A 24036-nucleotide genomic window follows, 5' to 3' on the forward strand; every position below is an offset into this window, starting at 1 on the left:
ATGGTCAGGAATATAAGTCCACATTAGGTCAGGAAAGACCTATGGAAAAACAGTATGACTTTTCAAAAGTGATCCTAAGACTAATCCCTAATAGCAGTAAGTGTACTAGTCTCAATGAATAGACACAAAACATTAGCATTTAACCTAAAAATTACTTCATAAGCTTTAAGCCAAAACCAATTCTTCACTGCTGCTTCAAAATATATTATTAGGTGCTGAGTTCCCTTTTTTCAGTTAAGAAAAAATAGCTCTCCATTGCATATCATTTTGACTTCTCCATACTTCAAAATTAACAAAAGCCTAAAGAAATAAATGACCTACAAAATACACAACAATAACCAGACTTTAGCTGAATAGCTTCTCACCTGTTATCTTAAAATCATCCTCAGTATTTTATCTTTTGGGAGGAAGTACAAGTGACATTTACTTTTTCAGTTCTTAGCTTTTCTTGGGATACACTTTCAGTCTTTACTATTTACATGTTGCTTGATGAGCTAATGAAGAAAGAAGAAATCTAAGTAGGCTGAAAAGCAGAAAAGAGTCTTCCTGACTGCAGAATCCTCAAACTGCTGCTCTCTTTCCACTGAAGCCAAGCAACTTGCCTCTTCAGAGTTCTAGCTGGCCTTCATTATATCAGCTTGAAGGAACACACTTCACCAGAAGTATTCATGACAATAGTTGAAATCTTGAGAGAAGATCACAACACACACTAAGTTAATATTCTCTGAACAGGAAAGAATTAAGTTGATAATTCTATTGAAAGAGTCTACAAATCTAACAAGAACTTAGGCTCAAATGGATTTTCAGTGCTGTTTATACTCTTAAAAACATAAATATGAAACAGACTATTCCACTTGTCAAGAAGAAAACCAATACCGTGAGGCTAGCACGTCATTTTAGTCAGTCAGCCCAAGAGGACAATGTTGAGCTGATCAGCTTTTACCTCACTTTGCACTAAGACACTGTGCTAATTCCTGCCTGTAAGTAATTAGGTTACTAATTTAGAACTTATCTTGAATACTGAAACAAAATTAAATGGTAAGAGTTTGTTTTATGTTGGTTTTAACTCTTGTACAACAATTACCATCTTTAAATATATGTACCCAGTTTCATTTTAAACCAATTTCCTTCTCTCTTGCATTTGAGAATTTTTAATATCACTCAAACAAAATGTAAATGTCATTGCACAGTGGCACTAAGCAATTCCATCACCACTTGATCCTACAGGAACTGATTCTGTGAAAGCACGTGATGTCCACTAATGCTACACTGTCCCAGTAAGAGAGGACTAAGTTTCTCTGCTGACATCACACAGCCTTGTAGACACTGGGAAGAAGAGATTAGTTCTCTGAAAACAATTATATACATTTGTGAGAAGTACAATCAATATCATACAAACCTATCCAATCCAAACCCTCACCCAATTCAAATCTCGATGTTTAACCCAAATGCTTGAGCTTTGCTTTCAGAGATGAAAGAACATTTAGAAAACAAGACATACCAGAGGAATTAGCAACATGCTCTCTTAGCCAATACAAGACTTGCCATTTTCTACAATGCACAACGCAGTTATCTATAACACAGTTTTTCTATAAAAGCAACTTTGATGATCTTAGCCAAGGTACACTGAATTAACCTATAATTAATCTGTCTTAAGTTTAATTAACAGTAGCTGACAAGTAAATGGCAATTTGATAAAACAAGACAAACAAGGGCAATCACAAGTTCTCAACCACAACATTGCAGGAACACTGCATGATCTGATATTAAGGTGAGGCCTTAGCTTTATACACAAAGACATCACATTCAAAAGAAAAAGTTGCCATGGTATCTGTGACAGTAAAGAATTTAACTCAGTACCACAAACACCATGCAGACAAACTTGCTTCCCTCCTTAGTTTTCTCCTCTGCCACACTAAAAACCAGTGATTTCTAAATAAGTGATAACAGCCAAAGCATTACCAAAACATACCACCTCCACTGACCTTAATTGTAAAGATCACCTCAGTTAAGAAACACTTGGGTTTACACTTGAATATTCAGGTTTGAGATCCAAGAAAACATTTAGGTTTTTACCTGAATATTCAGAGAGCTGACCCTGCTGATTTCTCTGCCACCCAAATCAAGATCAAAATTTGGCTCCAGAAAACCTCAAAAGCTAAGTAATTTCTCTCAATAGTGATTTTACAATGACATCACATCAGTTATATTTTATCTACCTTCAGATAAGCTCTTTGAAGTTTCATTCCTCTTTAGTATACACAAATCACTCCCATGACATCACACAGCTCACATACTCTTCACAATATACTATTAAAATGAGAATTGACTCCTTCGGGTACTAGCATACATTGTCCTCCTTTGAGCTCACACATTTGTACTTTGAACTCCACTCAAAACTACTGGTACCTAAATGAATACCTTTCCAGCCTCTCCTTCCTGACTTTAAAAATATACAGTTATCCTTGGAAACAGACTCGGAATGCATACCAGCCACCTCCCAGCACCATCACCAGGTCAAAGACCAGATGCTGAGGTTGCACTGGCACTTCCCAGTTATCAAAGGTTTATGGTTTTACTGAATTCAGCTTTCTAGAGAGCTTGAAGAAACCACTGAACAACTTCACACAAGACAATTCACACTGACTATTCAGTTGATGCATGTACTCAGGTTGATTTAGATCCTAACATACTGACTACTACCACACTCAAGTGCTCCAAATACCTTTTGTACAGGACCTCTTAACTGTCCTATCACTTCTAATATATCCTTGCCAGAAATAATTTCTGGTTTTAAACTGCTTTTCCCCAGAAAAACTCCCACATTTGAGAGTCTTCTGAACTATCTGTTAGAGCCAAATAACCACACATAACCTAAAATAGCTTCCCCAGAAGATGCATCCTGGTACAAGAATGAAAACTGTGGTTTGGTTTCTATCTTCTATTTCTTAAGAAAAGCTGTATTTTCCCAGATTTTCTGTTTAACATCTATTCTTTTCTTAGACCTCTGCAGGACATGAGGAGTTTACTGTCTATGCTGATAAATTATAGCAAATTCAGACTCTAAAGACCATGAGCTGTATTGTCACATGTATCAATAGTCAAGCCTTTTCTCCAACCATAGAATTAAAATTTTAACAATAGAACACTAGAGGCAAAATCAAGTATTAAAATGTTCAAATAAAACCTATTAGCTATTTCTTATTCTTTTTTTGTTGTTGTTGTTAAGAAAACAATTATTGCCAGAACTAGAATAGATACATGATGCAACAGGCAAATAATTTAAGGAAACACAAGTCACTGACCAGCCCTATTATAGCAGATAATAATCACAGGTATGTTGAAACAATTACATTTCTATATCTAATTATTTGGTGTCTTAGAACAAAGCAGAACTAGATCCACAAGGGAACATAAATGCCATGCCACCTACTAGACTCCACAACCCACAAATAACCAAGACCTGCTTTAAAATGAAAAGGAAGTGTTACAGGTACGGTTCAGATATTTAATATTCAACTTGAGTAGGAACTGGCCAAGTCAGATAAGAATAAACATAAAGATCAGAGATTTAAGTCTTCAAAATTTCACACCATGCTAGGGAAAAAAAAAACGTCCCCAAGAAAAATCCCTTTCCTTTACTCTTTTAACACTTTGTCTGTAAGAAGGAAAGAAGACCTGAATCCATATCATTATTTCGTACTTGATCAAGCAAGTCCCTGGGCTACATATTCACTCTCTTCCTGAGTGACTACTACTCCTCAAGAATCAAACCAAACACTCACTGGTCTGGCAGTTAAGGTATTCCTTTTGGGAATTGGCAGCTCCCCTAAAGAGTAGAAGGATTTGAATCCAAATCTCAATATGGTAGGTACTCAAAAAAATTTCCACCTCTTTAAGGAAATGCAACATTGCATCCTTTTTCTGCCAAAAGAGAAGTGTGCAAGATTAGGTCTTCACAGAATTGGGGCATTCCTTTTAGAAGTGTGCATTACTGATGGTATCTGTGTTTGCTTTCTAATTTAACTGCTCCAGCCTTTGAGAGTTACAGCATTTTTTTCTTCCCACACAGCTATGTGTTAGTGTGCAATTAGACAGCATTATAAAACAAGTCTTTACCAACAGATATACACAGTTGATCACCTCCTGTTAAAAAAAAAACAAACAAAAGCTTACTTTAAAATAGTCTGAGATATAAATTTAATTAGTTATAATTTCCTCTTTCTTCTGCTTCATACTTTAGCTTGAACTACACTAAGACATTTTGTCTAGCTTGTCTAGCTGTACTGGGAGTGAAGGAAAGGGGATGTGTACATAAAGTGCCCCTGTTGTCAGAACCACCATATTGAAAAAAGCTCCAAGGTAGGTAACCACACCAGAAAGCAGCAGACCTGATTTTAAACCACCACTTAAATTGTTTCCACCGAGTTTTCTACCAAGGACACACTGCAAACGTTTTCAAATACACAAATGCCTCTCTTTGCCCATTAATAAAATGAAAACAATAGAGCAGTATTTAATTAACATTTACAAAAAGTCTTGAGGTTTTCAAATGCATGATCAAGGCAGTAATTAGTCTTCCAAATACTGTAATGTCGAGCATTTCTGCAACACTGACTGAGAAAGTACTTTAAAAATGTCAGTTGCTAAACATTTAAAAATTTTAAACGTGGCACATGAATACAAACACAAATTCTGCTATCTAGGAAGTAGCACACTCTTTGAAATTTTAGCCTTCAGCATTCTAAAAGCCTAACACTGTAAAAGGACTGCACTTCAAAGTACAAACTGAGAAAAAAAACAGTAGCTGAAACAGTTAAAACAGTTAACTTCTGATGTTAAGATCCAATCTTTGAAGAGACATAATAGAATTTGCATCTAAAAATGCTGTAAATTTTTTAAAAGCCTGCAACTTTTAAGTACAGCAGGAGATTCTAATTAAAGCAGCAAATGAAGTATTAGGAAAATTTAATCTTTCTATCACAACAAATGTAATTATAAACAAGGGTCAATATATGGATGCACATAAACTTCAGACTACATTAAGTTTTCTGTATCCATAACTCTTGGTATGAATCCCAACCTCTGCACTGCATTTTCCATGGTTCTTTATCATATACTGTAGTGGTACTGAAAGATGCCTGTCACCCCTCAAAGGTCATAAGTAACTCCTGCAGATTGCTAAGCCAGATATATCAGTCTACTGATAAATATTTTGATGCACACTTCGAAGTCCAGAACTTTTGAGAAGAAATTCAATAAAAACTAAGTAAAATTATAGTCTTTACCAACAGCTACCTCCATACAGAAAAACATCACCATCCAGTGTTATTCCACACATTGCAAGGTAATATGACATACATTAGAAGAATGTAAACTCTGAAAAAAATACTTAAAAAAGAGTTCTGTGACCATGGACTAACATTTAAATCTCTATTACTTTATTAACAATAATGATAATTAAATGTAAAATGCTATTTTTGATGCCTTGTTAAAAGTGTCTACAATACTAACCATTACTTAAGCTTTTAATGTGTAAAATACTGGATTTTTTTTTAAGCACAGCATGTTGGAAAAGAGTTTACATGTGTATCATCCAGCCAGACTCTAAATTGTTTGGCATTCAGATGTGTAGTAACAGCTCTAATATGATCATAAGAAAAAATAATGTATTGTGAAAATTTGGACAACATGTCCAAACCAAAAGCTTGCAGACTCACATGTCTAAAGACAACACAAAGATACCTTATTTTTTTAGAAATTCATGAAAAACACCTCAATCCTCAAAAAGGACAGAGAGATCAGTTTAAGGCATAGGCAAAAGAAGCAGCAAACACATAGAAGATCACTATCACTATCACTTGTTAGAAGCCTGACTGCAGTCAGCTATATATCATCATGTATCTAGAATGAAAGTATTTTGCTCTATTCAGTGAGCTATGAATATAGTGTATGCCTAAATAATTCCAATAGAGGCTTCATTTTTAAAAGAAAATACCCTCATATCACTTATTTACCCCTTTTAATATTCCTCATGAAGTTATTTTCGTGGATCTGTCCCATGTGAGACATCTAACAACATTATTATTTTAGGCAGCCTTTGTTTGTATATAAATATCCCTCAGTAAGGTCAAATGCAAGTTAATTTAATTTTCTCACGCGGTCTGTCTCACCAAGCTCACAGTCACGGCGTCCTTTGTTGCCTGGCTGTAGTGTCTCTCCCTCCCACCACACAGGTTCGATGCCTCCGCTAGGAAAGCGGCAGCACCGCAAGAGCATTTCCACTCCAGCTCTGGGCAAACGGAGCCGCTCCAAGCGGGATGTGCGCTACCGACTGCTGACTGTAAAACACACTGCAAGTCGCTCACGCTTAACCTGCTTTAACTTAGCTCCGCAAAGCTTCATGAACCAATACGAAGCAGAAACTTCAAGAGGAATCATTTCCAAACACAGAGCTGCCACAGCATCAGAAGTGCACGGGAGGGGGGCCTAAAGTTCCTCCCTCCCCCTTGTTTAAACACGTACACAACCCACTACAAGTCCGCAGAGAGAGCACACAGCCAAGTGCGGGAGGTTTTCTTACAACTCCTGGGCCTAAGCTCCCGGGAGTCACCCCAAGAAAGGGCGGCAGGGAAGCCGCAGGAGCCGCTCTCGGGAGGCCCCCCGCGCTCCCGGCAGCGCCGCCGGCACCTGTAGCCGCCGCGGCCGGGGCCGCCCCGCCCAGGACCCGCGGCCAGGGTACAGCCCGGGCTGCCGCCAGCGGGGTGCGGGGACCGGGGCCGAGCCCCGAGAGCCGCCGAGCCCGGCTATGCCCCGCCGTCCCGCCCGGCCTTGGCCCGGCCGGACCCCGGGGCCTGCGCGGGCGCCGTGGCCGCGGGGGAGGCTCCGGCCAGCCGAGACTCGCGGCTCCGCGGCGGGACCTGTTGCTCGCACGCCGAGCACGGGCGCTCCGCTCACCGTTCGGCTCTCTCCGCCGCTGACACGCTCCGCTCCGGCCCGGCCCGGCCGCCAGCTGGAACTCAAGAGTCCCCGGCGTCCCGAGGCGTCCCCGCGCCCAGTCCGCGGAGCCGCCCGGCCACAGCCCCCGCAGCGCTGCGCAGCCGCCGCCCGGCCCGGCCCGGCCCAGCCCCGCGCCCGTCCCAGCCCCACCGCCCCGCCCCGCCGCGCAGGCGCGGGGCCGCCCCACGGCCACCTCGGCCCGGCGGGGAGCGCGGCGCTGCTGGTTGGGGCTGCCCTCAGGTGGAGGGGACACGTGATACGTGCACTGCTTCTGTGTCTCCTTCCTCGAAGAATCACTGAATCGAGTAGGTTGGAAAAGACCTCCGAGATCGTCGAGTCCGACCTATGACCGAGCACCACCTTATCAGCTGGACCCTGGCACTGAGTGCCACGGCCAGTCTTTACTTAAAACACTTCAGGGACGGTGACTCCGCCGCCTCCCTGGGCAGCCCATTTCAGTCCAGTCCATTCCCGCCGTCATCTCCCATCTCTCTCCCACGGCTTTCTCTGCGCCCCCGAGCGGGACCACCTCGGGAGCCCGTGCCCCGAGCAGACCCAGCTCGCCCGCCAGGCCACTCGCTCCCTCCTGCTCGCCCAGCTCCGGCTGCCGCCCCCGCCCGCTGCAGCTCCGCTGGGCCCTGGGCACACCGGGCCACTGCAAGCCCTTTGTCCTCCACCCTCCCTGGCATCCCCTCGTTCGCCTGCTGCTGCTGCCGCGTCCTCAGCCCGAGCTTGAATGCCCCAAACAGGCTGGAGCCTGTGTGGGGGAAAAAAGTATTTAATCTCATCGAGAGTCCACTCTGCCTCTGGGAGGCTGAGGCACAGAAGGTGCCCGTTACACACCGTCTGGAACGATGAAGAAAACAGGAGGTTACAAGTAGTTTTACCGGGTTGTTTATATTCTTGGCTGTGTTTTTCAGGAACAGGGAAACGTCTTTTCAGTGTGCCACAGCTAAGTTTGACTTTGAGCTGCAAACTGCACTCACCTCCCTGGTTTTTCAGGCTAGCCTGCCTAGATCATTGCTCAAGGCATAAGAAGAAATGTTCTCTGTAACCACACTAGTAAAGAAAGGCTTTCTTAGATAACTAAATCCTAAAGAGATACCTGCTTTAGTCCATCTCTTCTTGCTTCCATTTAAACCATAAAAAAATCTGCCATTTAATGCTATCATTCTTCACAGTGAAATCCACAATTTCTATAATGGTACCCTCTATATCATTCTTTCGTATTCGGATTCTTTCGGATCTGTTCTAAACACTGAGATACAAAAATTAATTTTAGAAGTCCCAAAATAACGTTCTTATGGTTTTTCTTACTGTGTGAAAAGGCTTAAGACACTAAGGTATGTCCTGCCCAGTTACCTGCAGAGGAAAGTCTGAAAGCCTTTTACCTATCCACATTGTGGCTCAAACTCCCCAGGGCAGTAATGCCTTGTAAATGCATTTAACATCTATTAACATCTATTAACATATTAACATCTATTTCTGTTCTGACCAATAATGAGGGGCTTTGCATCAAGTGAACACAACTGGAGCACTGCAGGAGACACAGATGTTTGTGGACCGCAGAATTATTTACTTGGGAAATAAAAAAGAGAGGGAAACCATGACACTGGTAATTTGTGGCTGAGCAGCACCAAGCGTGGTTCTTCTTACCTTCATATGAACATAGTTCATGAAAGTTCACATGAACCCTTTTTTAGAAAGCACTTTGACAAAGGACCTTAGAACCAAAGGGCATTTTCAAAATGTGATACTTTCCTAGAAAATATGGCTGCAAAAAGTAGGTAGGTTCATCAGCTATCTGTTCACTGTTGAACTGTTTTCTACGTCCAAGGTTGGGATGGTCAGACAAAAAAAAGGCACAAATTCTGCTTAGTTTCCTTCAGCTGATAGCATTTGTACATTCCTTTCCACAAAAAATCTCATTACCTCCAATTTGCATGTTGTCCAGCAGCCATTTTTAAACCAGGATAAGGGAATTTTCTTTAATATGGTGTATAATTTGTAATAAAATAAAGGAGGATTCTCATCCGGTCTAGAATTTGCATTTCTGTCCTTTACTGTCTTGTACCTGTAGCTGAAGTTTAATTTTTTTGCCAGAAGGGGTTACCAGACCAGGTTAAGACTGAGCTTGGGATATCTCTTGGATATATCTGCTTAAAGATCTGTTTGTTTCTTTGGTAACCAATCTCCTCCCTCTGGCTTTCGCAAGGCATCACAGAAACCCTAATATTAGCCCGCGCCCAGCTGGCAAATCCATTCAAATGGTGCTGGAATGAGATGTGCTTGGCTAATTCTATCCAACAGATTAAAATACTCTGTCCGGCCAAGAAGTGTTCATACCTGAAAACGATTCACAATAGAGCACAGGACCAGCAGCATTATTTGTAAAGACCCAGATAACCTTTCTGTTTTGAATCACTTTGGCAGACAGCTTTTACAGTTCATTTTGCCTTGTGGGTGCTGTTCGGTGATATGCTGAGAACACAAAAATTACTCTGAGAAAATAAACATTTTAACTTTAATCTTCAAATTAAAAAGAAAATATACAGAGAAAGAAGGTGAATGGGAGGATGAGGAATGACAATGGAATGATGATTGGGAAGATCAAAGCTTTTAATCTTCCTTTGTTTTGTCTTAGCTGATTAATCTTTCATATGAGGATCTACAAAGACAGCTTTTAAAGGAAATGAGAAAACTACTTACCAAAGTAGTAAAAAGCTTTCTGTTCCATCTCTTGTTCAAAGTGTTCAGTTATTATCTTTAAGTAGAAAGGAACTGAAAAGAAATATCCAAGTGATACCTTTTGTGAACTTGGATCTTTGAACATTTTAATTTTAGACAACATTTTTTCTATGTTTTTACTATCTGGGATTATGGAAACATTAAAGCCTGCTTGCAGCTGCAAAATCAGTGTATTTAGGCGACTTTATTTATTATAGAACTTTCTTTTAAGATTGGTACATTAACTCCACAGACAAATATTTTTTAACAAAGAAAATGTTTATCTTTGATGAATTGAATTTGACATGAATCGGTGTCACTGTTTGCCAGCAGGGTGCAGATATACTTGTGATCCATCTAAATCTGGCTGATTGCAATCAATAGAAAGGAGAAAAAATAAATTCAGACTCAAGCTGAGGAACCAGTCTAACATAGAAAAAAATGTTTTGTTTGAAACCATTGCCCTCTGGAGGGGAAATGAAAAATCACCAGGGGAACATGTAAAAATTCCTTTTTATGTCACTGTTTAACTATAGTTATGCTTTGCAGTCTATGAATGGTTCTACAGACAGTTGCAAAAAAGCAGTGCTGTCAGAAGAGCCTCACTGGCCCCAGTGCTTATGTCAGTGGGTTGGAGAAGTAATCCCCATCTGTCTGCCCCATAACTCTCCTCCCCTTTATCTCTAAACTCTTTATCTCTAAACTCACAGGAGAATCAATTCTATAGCAGATGTACTTTCTCTTCTAACTCCACCTTGGATCCCTTCCAAGCTGGTGTCATCCCTCTTTATTTGCCAAAATACTTTTTTTATGCAATCCCTAAGGCATTCTTGTCTGCCTGATGCCAGATTCTGTATTCCAGTCTCTTTCTTGACCTTTCTGCTGTTTGTTTGTTTGGTTAGTTCTTTTATTATCTTGATTATCCTTTTCTTCTTGATCTTTAATTCTTGTGCAGCTTTGAGAAATTGTGTTCTCTTCTTTTTATCTCTCTACTTTCATGTCTGACATCTATTGAAATAGACTTTTTTCTTCCTGTCTCTGAGAACTTCACAGAGATTTTTCCCTTGGCCTTCAGATATTGATAGCTTATATCTTGGATAATCACATTTAAATGTCACCTGTAATTGAATATGAATGAAAGTGAGCTCCTGCCTGCTCAGACTTTGTCTATATATTCTCCCTGTGTTGCTGGGGAAATGACAGTATCTGTCAGTGAACTTTCCAGTCTGATTTACAGCAATCTGATATCTCATGACTACAAATTTGATGATTAACTCTTAAGTGGACACATGCCCCAGCCATCTGAAAGAATGTAACAGCAGCACTAGTCCACATGTAGGGCTGGTTGCATTCAGTATCTAACGTTTTGAAGAAGCATGCAAAACACCAAAGTCCATAAGCCAAATTCTGCATTAGGCAAGAAAAATAAAATAGAATTCTTGGTCTCCATAACCCAGCAATAGAAACCCTAAATTTTGAAATCAATACAGGAAACCAATTTTATTTCAACGTTTTTCATTGTTCAGGACAACAAATAACAAGGATTCAAATGCCGTTACGTTTTTCTCCTTGATAGCATCTAGAATTTTTGCTTATTTCCTATTCGATAATCTCATTTTGCATTCACTTTCATCTGGGTAGGCAGAACATCTCCCTCTCTGGTTTCTAGTGTCCTCTGCCACTCCTTAAAATCCTTCAGATAAAAAAATTGTACAACTGCAAGTAAGGTCATAATATTTATGGGTCATAAACCCAGCAGCAGTTCAGCTGCAGAAAAAGGTTAATCTCCAGGAGAGATGTCTTAAATCTGGGAGTACTATCCATCCCTCAATGTGGGGTTTTAAGCTCAGAAATAGGAATGGTTCCCAGAAGATGGGTGCCCAAAATAAAAACTGGAAGTGAAATTGTTAGTGTAACTCTTTGGGGCACTATTTTTAATCCAGAAAAGAAAGAACAGGTAATAAAAATTATCCTTCTTCCACTCTTTTCCCCCACTAAGTTAGTGATTATCTGATCTCTCTGTATCTGTTTGCTGATTCTTGTTTTTCCTCTGTTTGTGAAGAAATAACAACCTATGAGATAGCTGAGGGATCTGTGAGAAAATAGGGGAAGAACCAACAAAAGTTTCAGCAGTTGATACTGCCTAAGGAAAATACTTATGTGGTAAATCCTATTGAAGTAAGTCATTTGAGGTTTTTAGATTCTTCCCAGGTACAATCATCTTTCCTGAAAGGCAGCATAGTAGTGGTAACTATGTTGAAGACAAGACCTTCCTATCTGATCATGCTGCAGTGTAAAGCTTGAGCTTTATATATTTGTCACTCAAAAGCGTGACACTACAGTTCACATATTCTGTAAACCTGAAATGCAATAAATGTTTCTCTTCAATGCAAACTAGATGTACAGTAGGACAGGTGTAAGATACTGTAAGACAAACACAAACATCATAATTCTCCTTGTTCCCTTTTTCTAAGTTTTCACTGACATAATCTTGCATGCTATGCTTTCTGAGACTTTTTTAGTGTAGACTTGCAGTTTGTGCATCCCAGTATGATAGCTCTCCTCTCCCTTAATTACTGACACAAGAAGATTTGTGGCTAATCTGTGTTGTACCTTTAACAACATGGATGTCTGAATACAGCATGAGGCAGAATCAATTTCAAAATTGTTCTTTTTAAAACCTTTGCTTGAAAATTCCTCTGTTTTTTCCAGCTTTCTTTCAGCAGATTATAAACAACATCTGGGTCAATTAACTGCAAGCCAGCATGTCTGTTGTTCCCCAGCATTAAAATTGTTGCTCAAAATCTGCTTTATTTGGATCCCTAATTCTGTAGGTTTTATTGAAAATATTCAAAACTGAGATCAACCTTTTTTTTTCTTTGAGAACCATGCTTAGAAAAATCCTTCTTATCTCATTTCATCATATGCTATAAAGCTGGAGTTCATGGCACTGAGGTAATTCAGGTATGGCATCCAGTCCCTTTGTAGAAGTCCATGCTGATTCCAATATAATGTCTTCCTTATAAAATGCCAGTTGATTTCATTTATCCATCAAGCAATGGAAGCATAGCTGCTTGATTTGTGATAGTGAATTATGGGGGATACCACCATGATATTCTTGTCATATGTTACAGCATATGTCTCATATGCCATAAACAAAACTGGTCTGCCTAATACCTTTAAGAAAGCAGTAGCAGCTACACAATTGCCTTTAAGGAAGGAAAAGGTTGTTTTGATACTAGCAGAACAATCCTTTCCACATAGCTGTGTCAAGCTATATGGATGGTCTTCATTACCCTTGGATAAATCTCTAAACTGCAGTGCCAATTCCATACCGTTCTCATGAAGCTGCATCTTGCCAGAAAGTTGCAAAAATTGCTTTGGAATATACTGCATGAATACTGCTCAATTTTGCAATATTTCCTAAAAAGCATAGTCAAAACCATTATGCTTGGTAGCTCTACTGCTTGCAGGATCTTCAATGACTGTCATTCTCCCAGCAGTAATTTTTCTTTCATGAGAGCTGATAGACTGTATTGGCTCGGTGAGCCAGCATTGCATGCCAGTCTACTGAATCAGCTCAGTATAGGACTGTTTTGGTATGTAACCCAGCAAGCATCCGTGCTGAGTTATTTTTCTTTGCTCCAGGCACAGCAATTAAGAGGTATTTTTTACTACATTTGCAATGCAGGCAATTCGTCCTTCTTCCCACTGTTGTAGTCTGGGAAACACTATACTCTGATGTTGTTTATTCTTTGCAGCATTGCCTGAGAGCATTTTAGATGGGATTCCAGTAAACTGAGGCTGAATAGCAGCTCCATTTGCATGGGGCAGCAGTCCTTTGCCACACTTTTCCTCTTCAAGGTCTGTCAGAGTGACAGTTTTAGTCAGCACAGGATATTCTCAGTGATCATGGTTTCTGCAGTTAAAGGACCATATCTACCTGTTCAGTCAGTCAGAAGCACAATGCTCAAGAGTAGTTATTCTGGTTTTGCTTTGCCAAATTAATGATTTCAGAACAAATGTCATGAGCTTTATGGTCACCGTTGTCACATTTACCACTGCAGAAAGTCTTTGTGGAAGTATTTTGTTAATTCTTCAGTCCTGTCTCGTCAGCTTATCTAGGGTTATGACATACTTGTAATTGGGGCAAATACATTTACTTAACAACAATTCAGCTCTCAGAATTTGAAAGAGTATATCTCATTAATGTAATTTCTCATGAGAACAATCACTCCTTGCTTGGCATCTGATCCCTATATTTTGATGGATTTACCATTTTTCCTAAAGATAAGGTTATTTCTGATGGCCCTGTCATTTGCATCCAGACAGGTTGTTTGAATGCAAATAAATGTTTTATTGTAGGCAGTGTGCAATGCTCCTCCAGATGTGGTATTTAGCTTATGAGGGAGGTATTCCTAATTAAATATTAAATTTATTGCATTCCATTAGTTACTATGTGCAGCATATCTTGGCATGAAATCATTCATACCTATTACCTCTGTTAGCAAAATGATAATTTCTGATTAATATAAACAGCTTTGCTCTATACAAGAGTACTCAAAATCCGTATACCAACATTGTACAATTTTCATCTTCTTCACTTCTAATGTGTAAGTTTATGTGAAGACTGATGGTAAGCATCTGCACCCAGTCTGTGCATTGATGAGTATGAAAATACTGTTACTGATCTGTATTTTTGCAGCATTTTAAATTTATACAGCAACACTTCATAAATTTTGTGTCATCCAAGTACTTGCTTGAGCAGAAGTACCTTGAGCAGAAAATATGCTGTTACAACCATTTTCTTTGGGACCACCTTGTCAGTAAGTGCTGCTTTTCTCTGTTGATAAACAGAATCTAGAATTATTTTTTTTCCCCCATGGAAAATAATGTTGGCATTTCCAGTTATACTGAATGCTATTTCACTCTTCTTCACAGTATGGATGCTATCAAGAATTTGAATTTTCCACTCACTAGTTCCTTACAGTGTTCCGGACTGGAATCTGATTACAAGTGAGCTGCCCTCAAAGAGTATAAAGTTAGTTTATATTCTCAAGTATGTTCTCAAGCAGGGAATAAGCACAGGGTATCTTCTAATAATATGGCCAAACAAATGCTGATCTATTGGCAATGAGTACATAGGAAAATTTGTTCTAAAGAACTTGCAACCCATGAAGTTTCAGCTTCTCTCATCTATTATTAAATTAGGAATAGCAATAGTGAATAAATAGCAGAAAAACTGTCATACCTCAAGTCTAATATTTTTTCCCACTTTTTCCTTCATTGTATTCGACCTAATAAAAGCAGGGAAAAGGATTATACCATTTCCAACAAACTCAGGAATAAATAAGCCTTACCCTAGTAATGTCATTATCTACCAGGATGAGTATGAAATAGGTGCTCTTTTAATCTCTTTTCTGTCTGCAGTAGAAACATGTATTGGTAAATTATGTAATAATCCTTGTTTTCAGGTGCAGGCACACTTGAGATATTTGAATGTTATGGACTGCACATATATATGACACATCTGAACATAATACACATCTGAGCACATCACTTGATGTGTACATGTAGCTTGGGAAGTGATAGTGGTGAAGCCTTGTTCTTTGCTGTGGTGCAGATGCTTATATAAGAGACGTTTTCATTTCCTTCTGCCATCTAACTTTTACTTGCCTAGTTTGTGCAACACCACCGAGAAAAAATCTGCTCCTTTTCTGCGCAAGCCAGGGTGCGTATGGCAGTGCAGGAGACACAGAAAAGACAGATTTCTGGTGCCAGGACATACTGCTGATTTTGGGCAGAAGGGAAACATTGAGTGAGCCTCACACTATATGATTCCTTCACATACTGGGAGTCTAAATCAAAGCTATCTGTATGCGGATCCTTCAGCATTCAAGGAGATCACTGGCACTTCAGTCACTGAATATTCATGCACTTTTGCTTGATTTCCCATCTTTGTGAACCCAAAAAGTTATTGCTGAAATGTTCTTTCAAAAGCCCTGAACATCTATCTGGGAAACCAAAGTCTGGAAACTACAACCTGTATTCTACAGTAAACCTGCAAATGTTTTGCAATAGCATCTTTTCTGAAGACAAAAATATGACACATTTTACTTTTCAAAGTCAGCAGCAGAAACTAAATATATTAGATTCATTTTCCAAACATACATACCTAGCCTTCATGTTTTCTGTGCTTTTGCTCTTCTATTTTTGCTCCTATTTGGAAACATAAGAGAGATAAATCTTTGCTCTCTGCCCATCCAGATTTTGACACCGATCCCTACTAAAATCTTTCTGTCTTCTTTCAAGCAGCTGAGGTAGGGATACCTGTGAATCTCCCATGTGCAGAGAGATTTCTGTCTAAACAGGAAGAGAACAGGGAGGATGTAATAATACAAAAGAAAATCCAAACTTAAACCCCAGCAATAAAGAAGACCACACAGTAAGAGCAGGTGGACAAAAAAGGAGGTTGATTGAACAAGGGCTCATGCATACTTTCATGACTTAGCAAAATGGAGAAGTGTGTGAAGGAAGATCATTAAAGTTGAGAAGTCAATAGTGATCAACACCCAACACTTCAAGCTATTAAAGCTCTACTGGAAGTATGACTGGAAAAAAGACATCTATTCTGTAAAGAAAAATAGAGATTCTAGTTCTGGATCTTGACTTTATTACATTGAATCACTAGTGACAATGGCTGTACCACAGGAGCTGACATTCATGTCAGGTCAGCTTATGTCCAGAAGTTGGTAAAGGATCCAGTCTTTGACAAGAGAAGAATGGTGGCTCTGTAGGTATAGTTGTAGCAGGAAAATATCAGCTAAGAAATTTTATAACCCCCTTACTTACTTTCTCACATTCTCTGCATTCTTGTCTCTACAATGCCTTTATTCTACTATCTTATTTCCTGAGAGTCCTATATCCCAATCTTGCTACCAGCTGTCAGCTTCTGATATATTTGGAGAAAGGTTTATTATGTATTAGTAGTGATTTCTTTATCTATATGAATATGGATAGCATTGGCCTGAAATGATTACTGGAATGGGGCCAAAAGGTGTGTTTTAAATTTGTTTCTCCTAACTTTATGGTGTTAGTGGTGAGACAAAGAGCCAGTGTAAATATGAGCTCTGTAGAAGCTGGCTTTCGTCTCAGGGTCACAAGGTCTGTTAATAAAGTCACCCTTAAAAGAAGAAAAACAGTGTATGGAAATGGGAAATACATTCATATTTCCTAATTAATCTTCAAAGAAATATTTAACACTTCTAGATGCTAACTCACTTGGTAGGTTCCACATATTTCATGTGGGATGGCCATTGTGAGAATTTCCAGAAGCTTTTCATGCTTTCCTATGGGAACATGGGTGTGCTGCAGTATCACATTAGGCATTGGTGAACTGGGATTGACAGCACAGGGATCAGTGATCACACAGTTGGGTCAGTTGTGGACAAATGGGTTCTATTTTTTTATTAACCTGAACAAAAAAAAAATAAAAGCTCCATCAGTGCTGACATTTGCCATATGGTCTATCAGAGACCACACTACCAATAGATTTCATAGTGGCTTGGTGGCCCTAGAGCTTATCTGCTGGGCTGGTAAGGAGAGAGGAGAATGTGGAATAATGAAACAGGACTATGCATAAATGAAAAGAAGGGAAAGAAGGTGAATAAGGATAAAGGATGATTGCAAATCACTCTTCATATGTAATTCAAAACATTGGATATCTGATTGCTCTGGTCAGAAACCTCTTGAGTACTATTATCAATAATTTCTCCTAGTATAAACATGATGGAAGAGACACTGTTCTGATGATTCACTGTCTTTCTAGCATTACTGTGATGTTAATGGTTTTGAACCAGGATCATGCTAAATGCTGTACTAAAAACAGACTGGAAAAATATCCCAGGTAATTTAGTGTGAGACATGAAATTACAGAAAGAGAAAAATGAGAAAATACAAGAAGAATAAGTTGGTAAGTATAACCATATGATTAAGTTGATAATGAAATCACATGTTATGTACCATTGCCAGAGCTTGGTTTTGACAGGGATCAGAGAAAAAATGTCCTAAGAAGGAATTTGAGGAAGGGAAGTGCTTTAAATTTCTGTATGTCTAGTAGAATCTCCTCCCAATTGTGAGACACAGTATGTAAAAAAGATCAAAGGCTACTTTTAAATTTTATTTTAGTGTAAATGAATCAGTAATGGAGCTATTTTCTTGGGTTGATTTGTTAGGGCAGCTGCCTTCTTTGTAGTAAATGAGGTCTGATAAATAAAGCAGGAATAAATCATAAAGTACCCTGAAAAAGGAGACTCAAAGCTCATTAACATTCTGCAGGTGTATCAACAATGCAAGATTTAATTAATCAAGGTAAGACCAAAGGATGTCATAATTATCACAAAGGGAGGGAGTGAAATCCTGTGAAAAACACTGTTGAGGTACAGCATGTAAATAGAATTCACTTATATTAGACACACTGTGAATGCAGAATTGTAGGGGTGTAGGCTGTTGCCAGGGTCCTGCAGGGCTTTGGCCAGTGCTGGATGACGGGCACGGAGGGTGGTTACACTGCAAGGGTAGGAGAATCTGCAAGTGGTGAGAGTTTGCCCAGGAAGGGCTGGCTTTGATTTTGACTGGGTTGAACTGCCATTGGTGGCTAACAACCTTAATGAGGTAGCACAGAACCATATTTTTTTATCTACAACAGTTCTAGCTGCTGCTACAGGAAGGAGTAGGATCTCATAAAGGAAAATGAAAACATAAATCTTTGTTCTTCTCTAATCTGCAGCATTGCTGTTGCTGGGTTTCTGAACTATTGCCTTTAAAATGTGAGCAGACTGAGTCTATAGAAGAAGGGAAATATGTCTCTATGTGTGTATTAAACACAGAAAAGCAATAGTGAGAATAACTGAATGAGGAGTACCTGTTGAGCTGAGGGAGAAAAAGAAAAATTGTAATAATTGCAAGTAATTTTATCTTTGGCATGCTAAATGCTTTCATTTCAAGGGCTTTTTACCTGGACAAACTTGCTTTTGAAGATGGGAGTAGAAATAAAAAGAACATATTCTCCTTTGCTAAGAAGTCTCTGAATGTCATGCATAATGGGCATCTGACTGCCCTGTACCTGTGTCCTCCGCTGTGCCTGCAAGTGATGGGCCTGGAGAAGCTTGGGCCAGGTGTTATTTGAGTTTGCCCACCCACCATCCTCTTTGTGATCATTAGTGTCTGCTTTTTAAAGTCTGTTTTTAACAAGTCCTTAACAGTCCTTAACAAAGGACTGTTAACTTGGCTTTTTGTTGGTGTTGTTTTGGTTGGGGGGTTTTGTTTGTTTGTTTTTCATTTTAGGTTTTTCTTTGGGTTTTTTGTGTGTGTGGGTTTTTTTTGTTTTGTTTTGGTTTGGTTTTGGTTTTTAGTTTTTGTTTTAATCTAACCCTAGTCACCACCTCTTAGCAAAAATCCAGTTAATGGAGAAAGCTGCAGCATGACTCCTTTGCAATGCAGACTGCCAAGAGCACATTAAATCCTATCTTCTGCTCTGTTCTCTGGCTTTTCATAGCACATTGGGCAAATTGATTGGATTTGGCCTTTAGGGAGTAAATTACAGAAAGTCAGTCATGGATATATGGTGTCAGCTATCTTTTAGTGAGATGGGCTCAAGTACCATTGCATCTGCATGTGTGCCTCTCCCCTCCTAAGACTTGCAGGTAAATAGCTCTCAGGCCATTTTTATTTTCATTATTCAATATCTTTTGTGATGAATAGCTATCTAGCTCTGACACAAAAGTCCTGGCAGGCAGCACAGTACACCACAACCAATGTGCTGTCATCAGCACTGGCTCCAGTTCACTCACCTACACAACTCCCCGAGCTCATTCTCTTGAGTGCAGCCCATGCCCTGAGCCACAAAGCTCTGCAGAGCCACATCTCTGGAGACTGATCATCAGCCTTGACCATGAACAAGCCTGTTCCAGTAGCTTCATCCAAATACAAGAAAGCTATAGGAAAATATTAAGCCTTTTTTTTTTTTTCTCTGCAGTATCTCCATGAATACGAGAGGATGATGGTCTTGGCTGTCTGGCAGTACTCCAAAGCAATGCAACAGCATCCTAAAATGAGCATAGCTGAAGAGACTGTCAGCAACAGCAAGAAATCTAGCTGGCAAGAAACCACAAGAAAAGATCAGGCATAATAAGGTAAAGTATCAATATTACAGCATAGTTGTCAAACCACCAAAGCAGGTCTTTCCACAAAACATAGAACAGATCCTCAGTGGAGGTAATCACTGCAGTCTTCATTATCAGGTTGAACTGAAGGCAGCTAAATTCCAGGAAGATACTCATTTACCAGGAGCAAGAACTGCACAGGGATTGCTCAAAATTGAGTGGAAGTGAGTTAAAACAGCTAAGGAAATTTAACACAGATAAAAGTAAAGTTACTCATATGAGGAAATTATTTTCTTAAACTGTAGTTATAATTACTGTTCCCAGGTTGGATACTACCAAAAAAACATGAGAATTTAAGGTCATCTCTTTTAAGAAAATAAGAATATTACCAATAAAGCATGATATTTTTAAAATCCATAAAAACATATCTATCAGAAGTACTGAAGAAGAAAAATATTAGGAAATAGAGAACAAACAGAAGTCGTCATGATGTGGTTAGTACGAGACAGTGGTGCCTTTTAACATGTATGCAATTCTGATCTCCTTGTTTCTGACAGAATATAGTAAACCTGAAGAGGGTGAAAAAGGAGCAACAGGGATGGGTGATGTGATTTAGGGATAACAGTGACAGTGCTGCGTTGGTGATTGGACTTGATTTATTTTGAAGGTCCTTTCCAACCTTGATGTTTCCATGAATCTGTGATGGAAATCATCCAATGACTACAAAGGGCAGACCACATAGATTAGGACATTCAATTCATAAGATAGCTATCTATAAAATTATGGCTGGCAAAGTGAGGGTGACTTCTCTTTGTCCGCTCCAACAAAAACACTAAGAAGCATCAAACAGAAGTAGGAGATGGCAGATTCAGAATAAAACAGAGGAGATGCTGCTTCACACTGTGAAAATGTGGGTGTTTTTCCCACAAACACTGGGTGTGGGTAGAACTAAGAAGCTGGATAATTATCTCCTTGCCATGCATTTATACTTCTCTGGAGGTGTGAACTATTGGCCAGTGTTTTGCAGAGGGCCAATTTGAAAAAAAAAAAACAAACCCAAAAACTAAAAGTGCACAGGCCACACAGTGCATGGATGATTCTGGTGTTATGTTCTTTCCTTCTCAGCAGTTTCTTAAGTAGTCCCACAGAAGCTTCTCCTGCTAGTATCAGTCATTGCCAGTGTAGGGAGGTGTGTTTGAAAACATCCATGTTGGCTTCTTGGCTCAAGGTCTGGTCTTGAGGTACATGGTCACAAAATTGGGTCCCCCTTCGTGGTCCAACCAGCACAACATTTCAAAATGACTAAGTCACTGGTTACTTTGCCATAACAGACAGACCTAAATAGGAAAGGCTCTTGTCAGACACATTAATGTGTTATATTGTCTTGGGCTACAGTAATATCTGCATGAGGAGAATGCCAGGTACTGACAAAAACCACTTTGCATGTTTCCTTGTCAGTCCAGTGGGGCAGTTTTTTGTGTGCTAATATATATGTGTGTGTATATATTTATATATACACTTACCTTTCATTTTATCTTACACTTTTCTTGAAGTAACTTTATTTTTCAATCCCTGGTTATCAAGGTCAGGGTAATACCTTTTTCTTCTGTGCTATGCTCAGATAATCTTCAGAGTTAGTAGAGTACAATAAGGTTTTTTCAGTTTTGCTTGTGAATTAACTCTGCAAAAATTACTTGGTTTCTTTTTTAAACACAACTTGGGTCCATGGAAATGCACAAGTCCTTGTATGAGGACAGAGCATGCTTGGTATTGCTGTATGGTGCTGGGATAGAGCAAGTCTTCTGAGCCAGATCAGTCTAAAACTAGAGAGCTACTGAGCCTCTGTGCGTCACCTTTTGAAGGCTTTCTATTCCAAGAACTTTATCAGCTTGTGTGCGATATTGCACAAATGCAAAGAGCAAGTCTTAACTGAATGCTGAATATGAGTCACTGAGCCCTTCCAGAAAATATGCAGCTAGCAGCAGCTCATGAGGCTGTAACATTTGCAAAATGTGCAGGCTTTTCCTCCCCACAAATTACCCCAGATTTCAATGCTGACTTTAAATCCAGCATGACAACTCGTCTCTCTGAGTGGAGGCTAGGATAGATTTACTAGAAAACAACAGTCAAGTTTGAAAAAAACCCAACCAAATAAAAAACCCCATAAGAAAACACAGAAAAAACACCAGTGTGGCTTTTTTCACTTGGAGTAAATATGGAAATCCAGCTGCTGACAGTATCATGCTGAAAATGCTGTGCTTTGTCTCTTGAGACCAGCTGGCACTAGGAAGGAGAAGGGTTATAGTTGCTAGAGATCATGTTCTTCGTTATGAGGATAAGGCACTTAATTGTAACTTATGGACCAAATACAGATATGGGAAGCTATACTTTGTTCTATAGACTGCTGCTTTAATGATCACCAGCTGCAACAGCTGTTCTGCCCATGCAAACCCTTTGTCATCAATAGTTGTGACTTTGATTGTCCTCCTCTCCTAGAGGAGTCTCTGCTTTTTTTTGGTACATGCAGAAATGCTCTTCCATGTCTAACCTGTAGTTCTTAGGTTTCACCTTTTACATGGGAGTAACACCAGCTGGCTTTAAAATCAAGAAAGAAGCAACTGTAGATACAAAGCATTCAAGCAAAGAGTTTTTTACCTGTAATTTTGGGAAATGTATAAAATACCCTCACAAAAGAAATGTTGGGTTGGGAATATATTCCTGAATTTATTTGGGATAAAAGTCTATCAGAAATGTTTGGAAAGCACCAGCAAAAATGACAGACAATTTTCATTATTTTTTTCCTCCGATACTAAAAACTAACTTCAATTTGCCAGCTAAGGCAAAATAAAGGTTTTGGCAAATTTTGTGCTTGAGCATTTCAACATCTACTCTCCTGTTAGTCTTAGTTTCCTGTCAGTTAAGAGTATAAGAATCATTAATTGTCAGGTTCAACTTTTGCTTGATAATGTCGCCTCATTTGAGCTCTGACTCCTCATTTTTATTTCCTCTGAGGAAACAGAGGTGGGAGAGTGTGAAAATGTCAAAGTTCTATATCCAAATGTATCAAATGCATGTACTCAAGGAGTAGACTTTGCCTTTAAAACTATTGAACTTGATTGCTAGTGAGACTTTATGTTATTTGTGCCCTTTATAAACTTCTGATTTTCATTAAACATGCTGCCTATAATAACCCTTAACTACATTATAATAATGCTTTGGCTTATAATGGGCAATGTTCTGCATTATTTCTCAGAAATGAGTTAACCCACTTCTCTCTTCCTTCTGTGGTTTAAAATATTAGTACAGTAAAAACAGGCATCCATGAATTTAATTTGCTACCACCCTGCTGCTACATAGAGAGATCACAAATGTGGACATGTAGTCCAGAACAAAAAACCTGTGATGAGGAAGTTGTGTTACTGTTTCTCTGAACAATCAATCCCTGGATTGCCTCCAAACACAGTGTATGCCTACCTGCCTTCAACCTTTGCAATGGCCCACACAGGGAGGCCATTAAGTTTGGTTTTAAAACCAGCCTAGGGACGCCCTCTGCAGATATCATAAAACTACGGCTCTGGTCCACTGCGGCAGTCAGGATTTAAATTTTCTGTATTCTCCCTGACTTACTCTTCCAAAAATACTATAGATAAATGCTCTGGCTTCACAAATGGAGTTGGTGGAATAGCATTTTACCCATGAAGTCCAAGAAACAAGGTGTTGTAGGGCACTGCTATGGTCTTAATCCCAGATGAAACGTGAAGCTACCAAAATACACCATCTGGTGGGACTGAAAAGTCCATATCTCAAGGGGAAGAAAAAAAGAAAAAGAACACTTTATCAAATTCCAGAAAGTGCAGCACAAGAGCTGTTTGTGAATGCTATGCAATTTATATGGGGAAAAGAAGTATTCTCCAGCTTAGATTAGTCTGATTGTAACCCCACCCAACCTCCAAGTGCTGCTTCTGTTTTGTCCCTTGGGAGGTGTGAGACAGAGCTCACTCTGTAGTTTCAGTTCACTCATGACACTGTACATGAGGGAAGGCCCTAGATTGGACATACTATTTCTCTTCCTCCCTACACTCTTCCCCCACCCCAAATACCCTCTTAAATCCCTGCTTTTTTGTTTCAAACAACAAGGCTGAACAGG

The 24036-nt window shown here is 39.4% G+C and overlaps 1 protein-coding gene across 1 annotated transcript in view; it reads right to left on the minus strand.

Annotated features, from left to right (window-relative positions):
- The window catches only part of PALS1 (protein associated with LIN7 1, MAGUK p55 family member), a 55635-nt gene extending 48567 nt beyond the window's left edge, over window positions 1-7068 (minus strand). Inside the window, exon 1 of the mRNA XM_066552187.1 lies at window positions 6958-7068. The gene's annotated coding sequence lies outside the window, so the exon portion shown is untranslated. The remainder of the gene's footprint in view (window positions 1-6957) is intronic.
- Between the last annotated feature and the right edge of the window lie 16968 nt (window positions 7069-24036).

Source organism: Molothrus aeneus, chromosome 6 (genome assembly GCF_037042795.1).
Source record: "Molothrus aeneus isolate 106 chromosome 6, BPBGC_Maene_1.0, whole genome shotgun sequence".
Taxonomy (NCBI): domain Eukaryota; kingdom Metazoa; phylum Chordata; class Aves; order Passeriformes; family Icteridae; genus Molothrus; species Molothrus aeneus.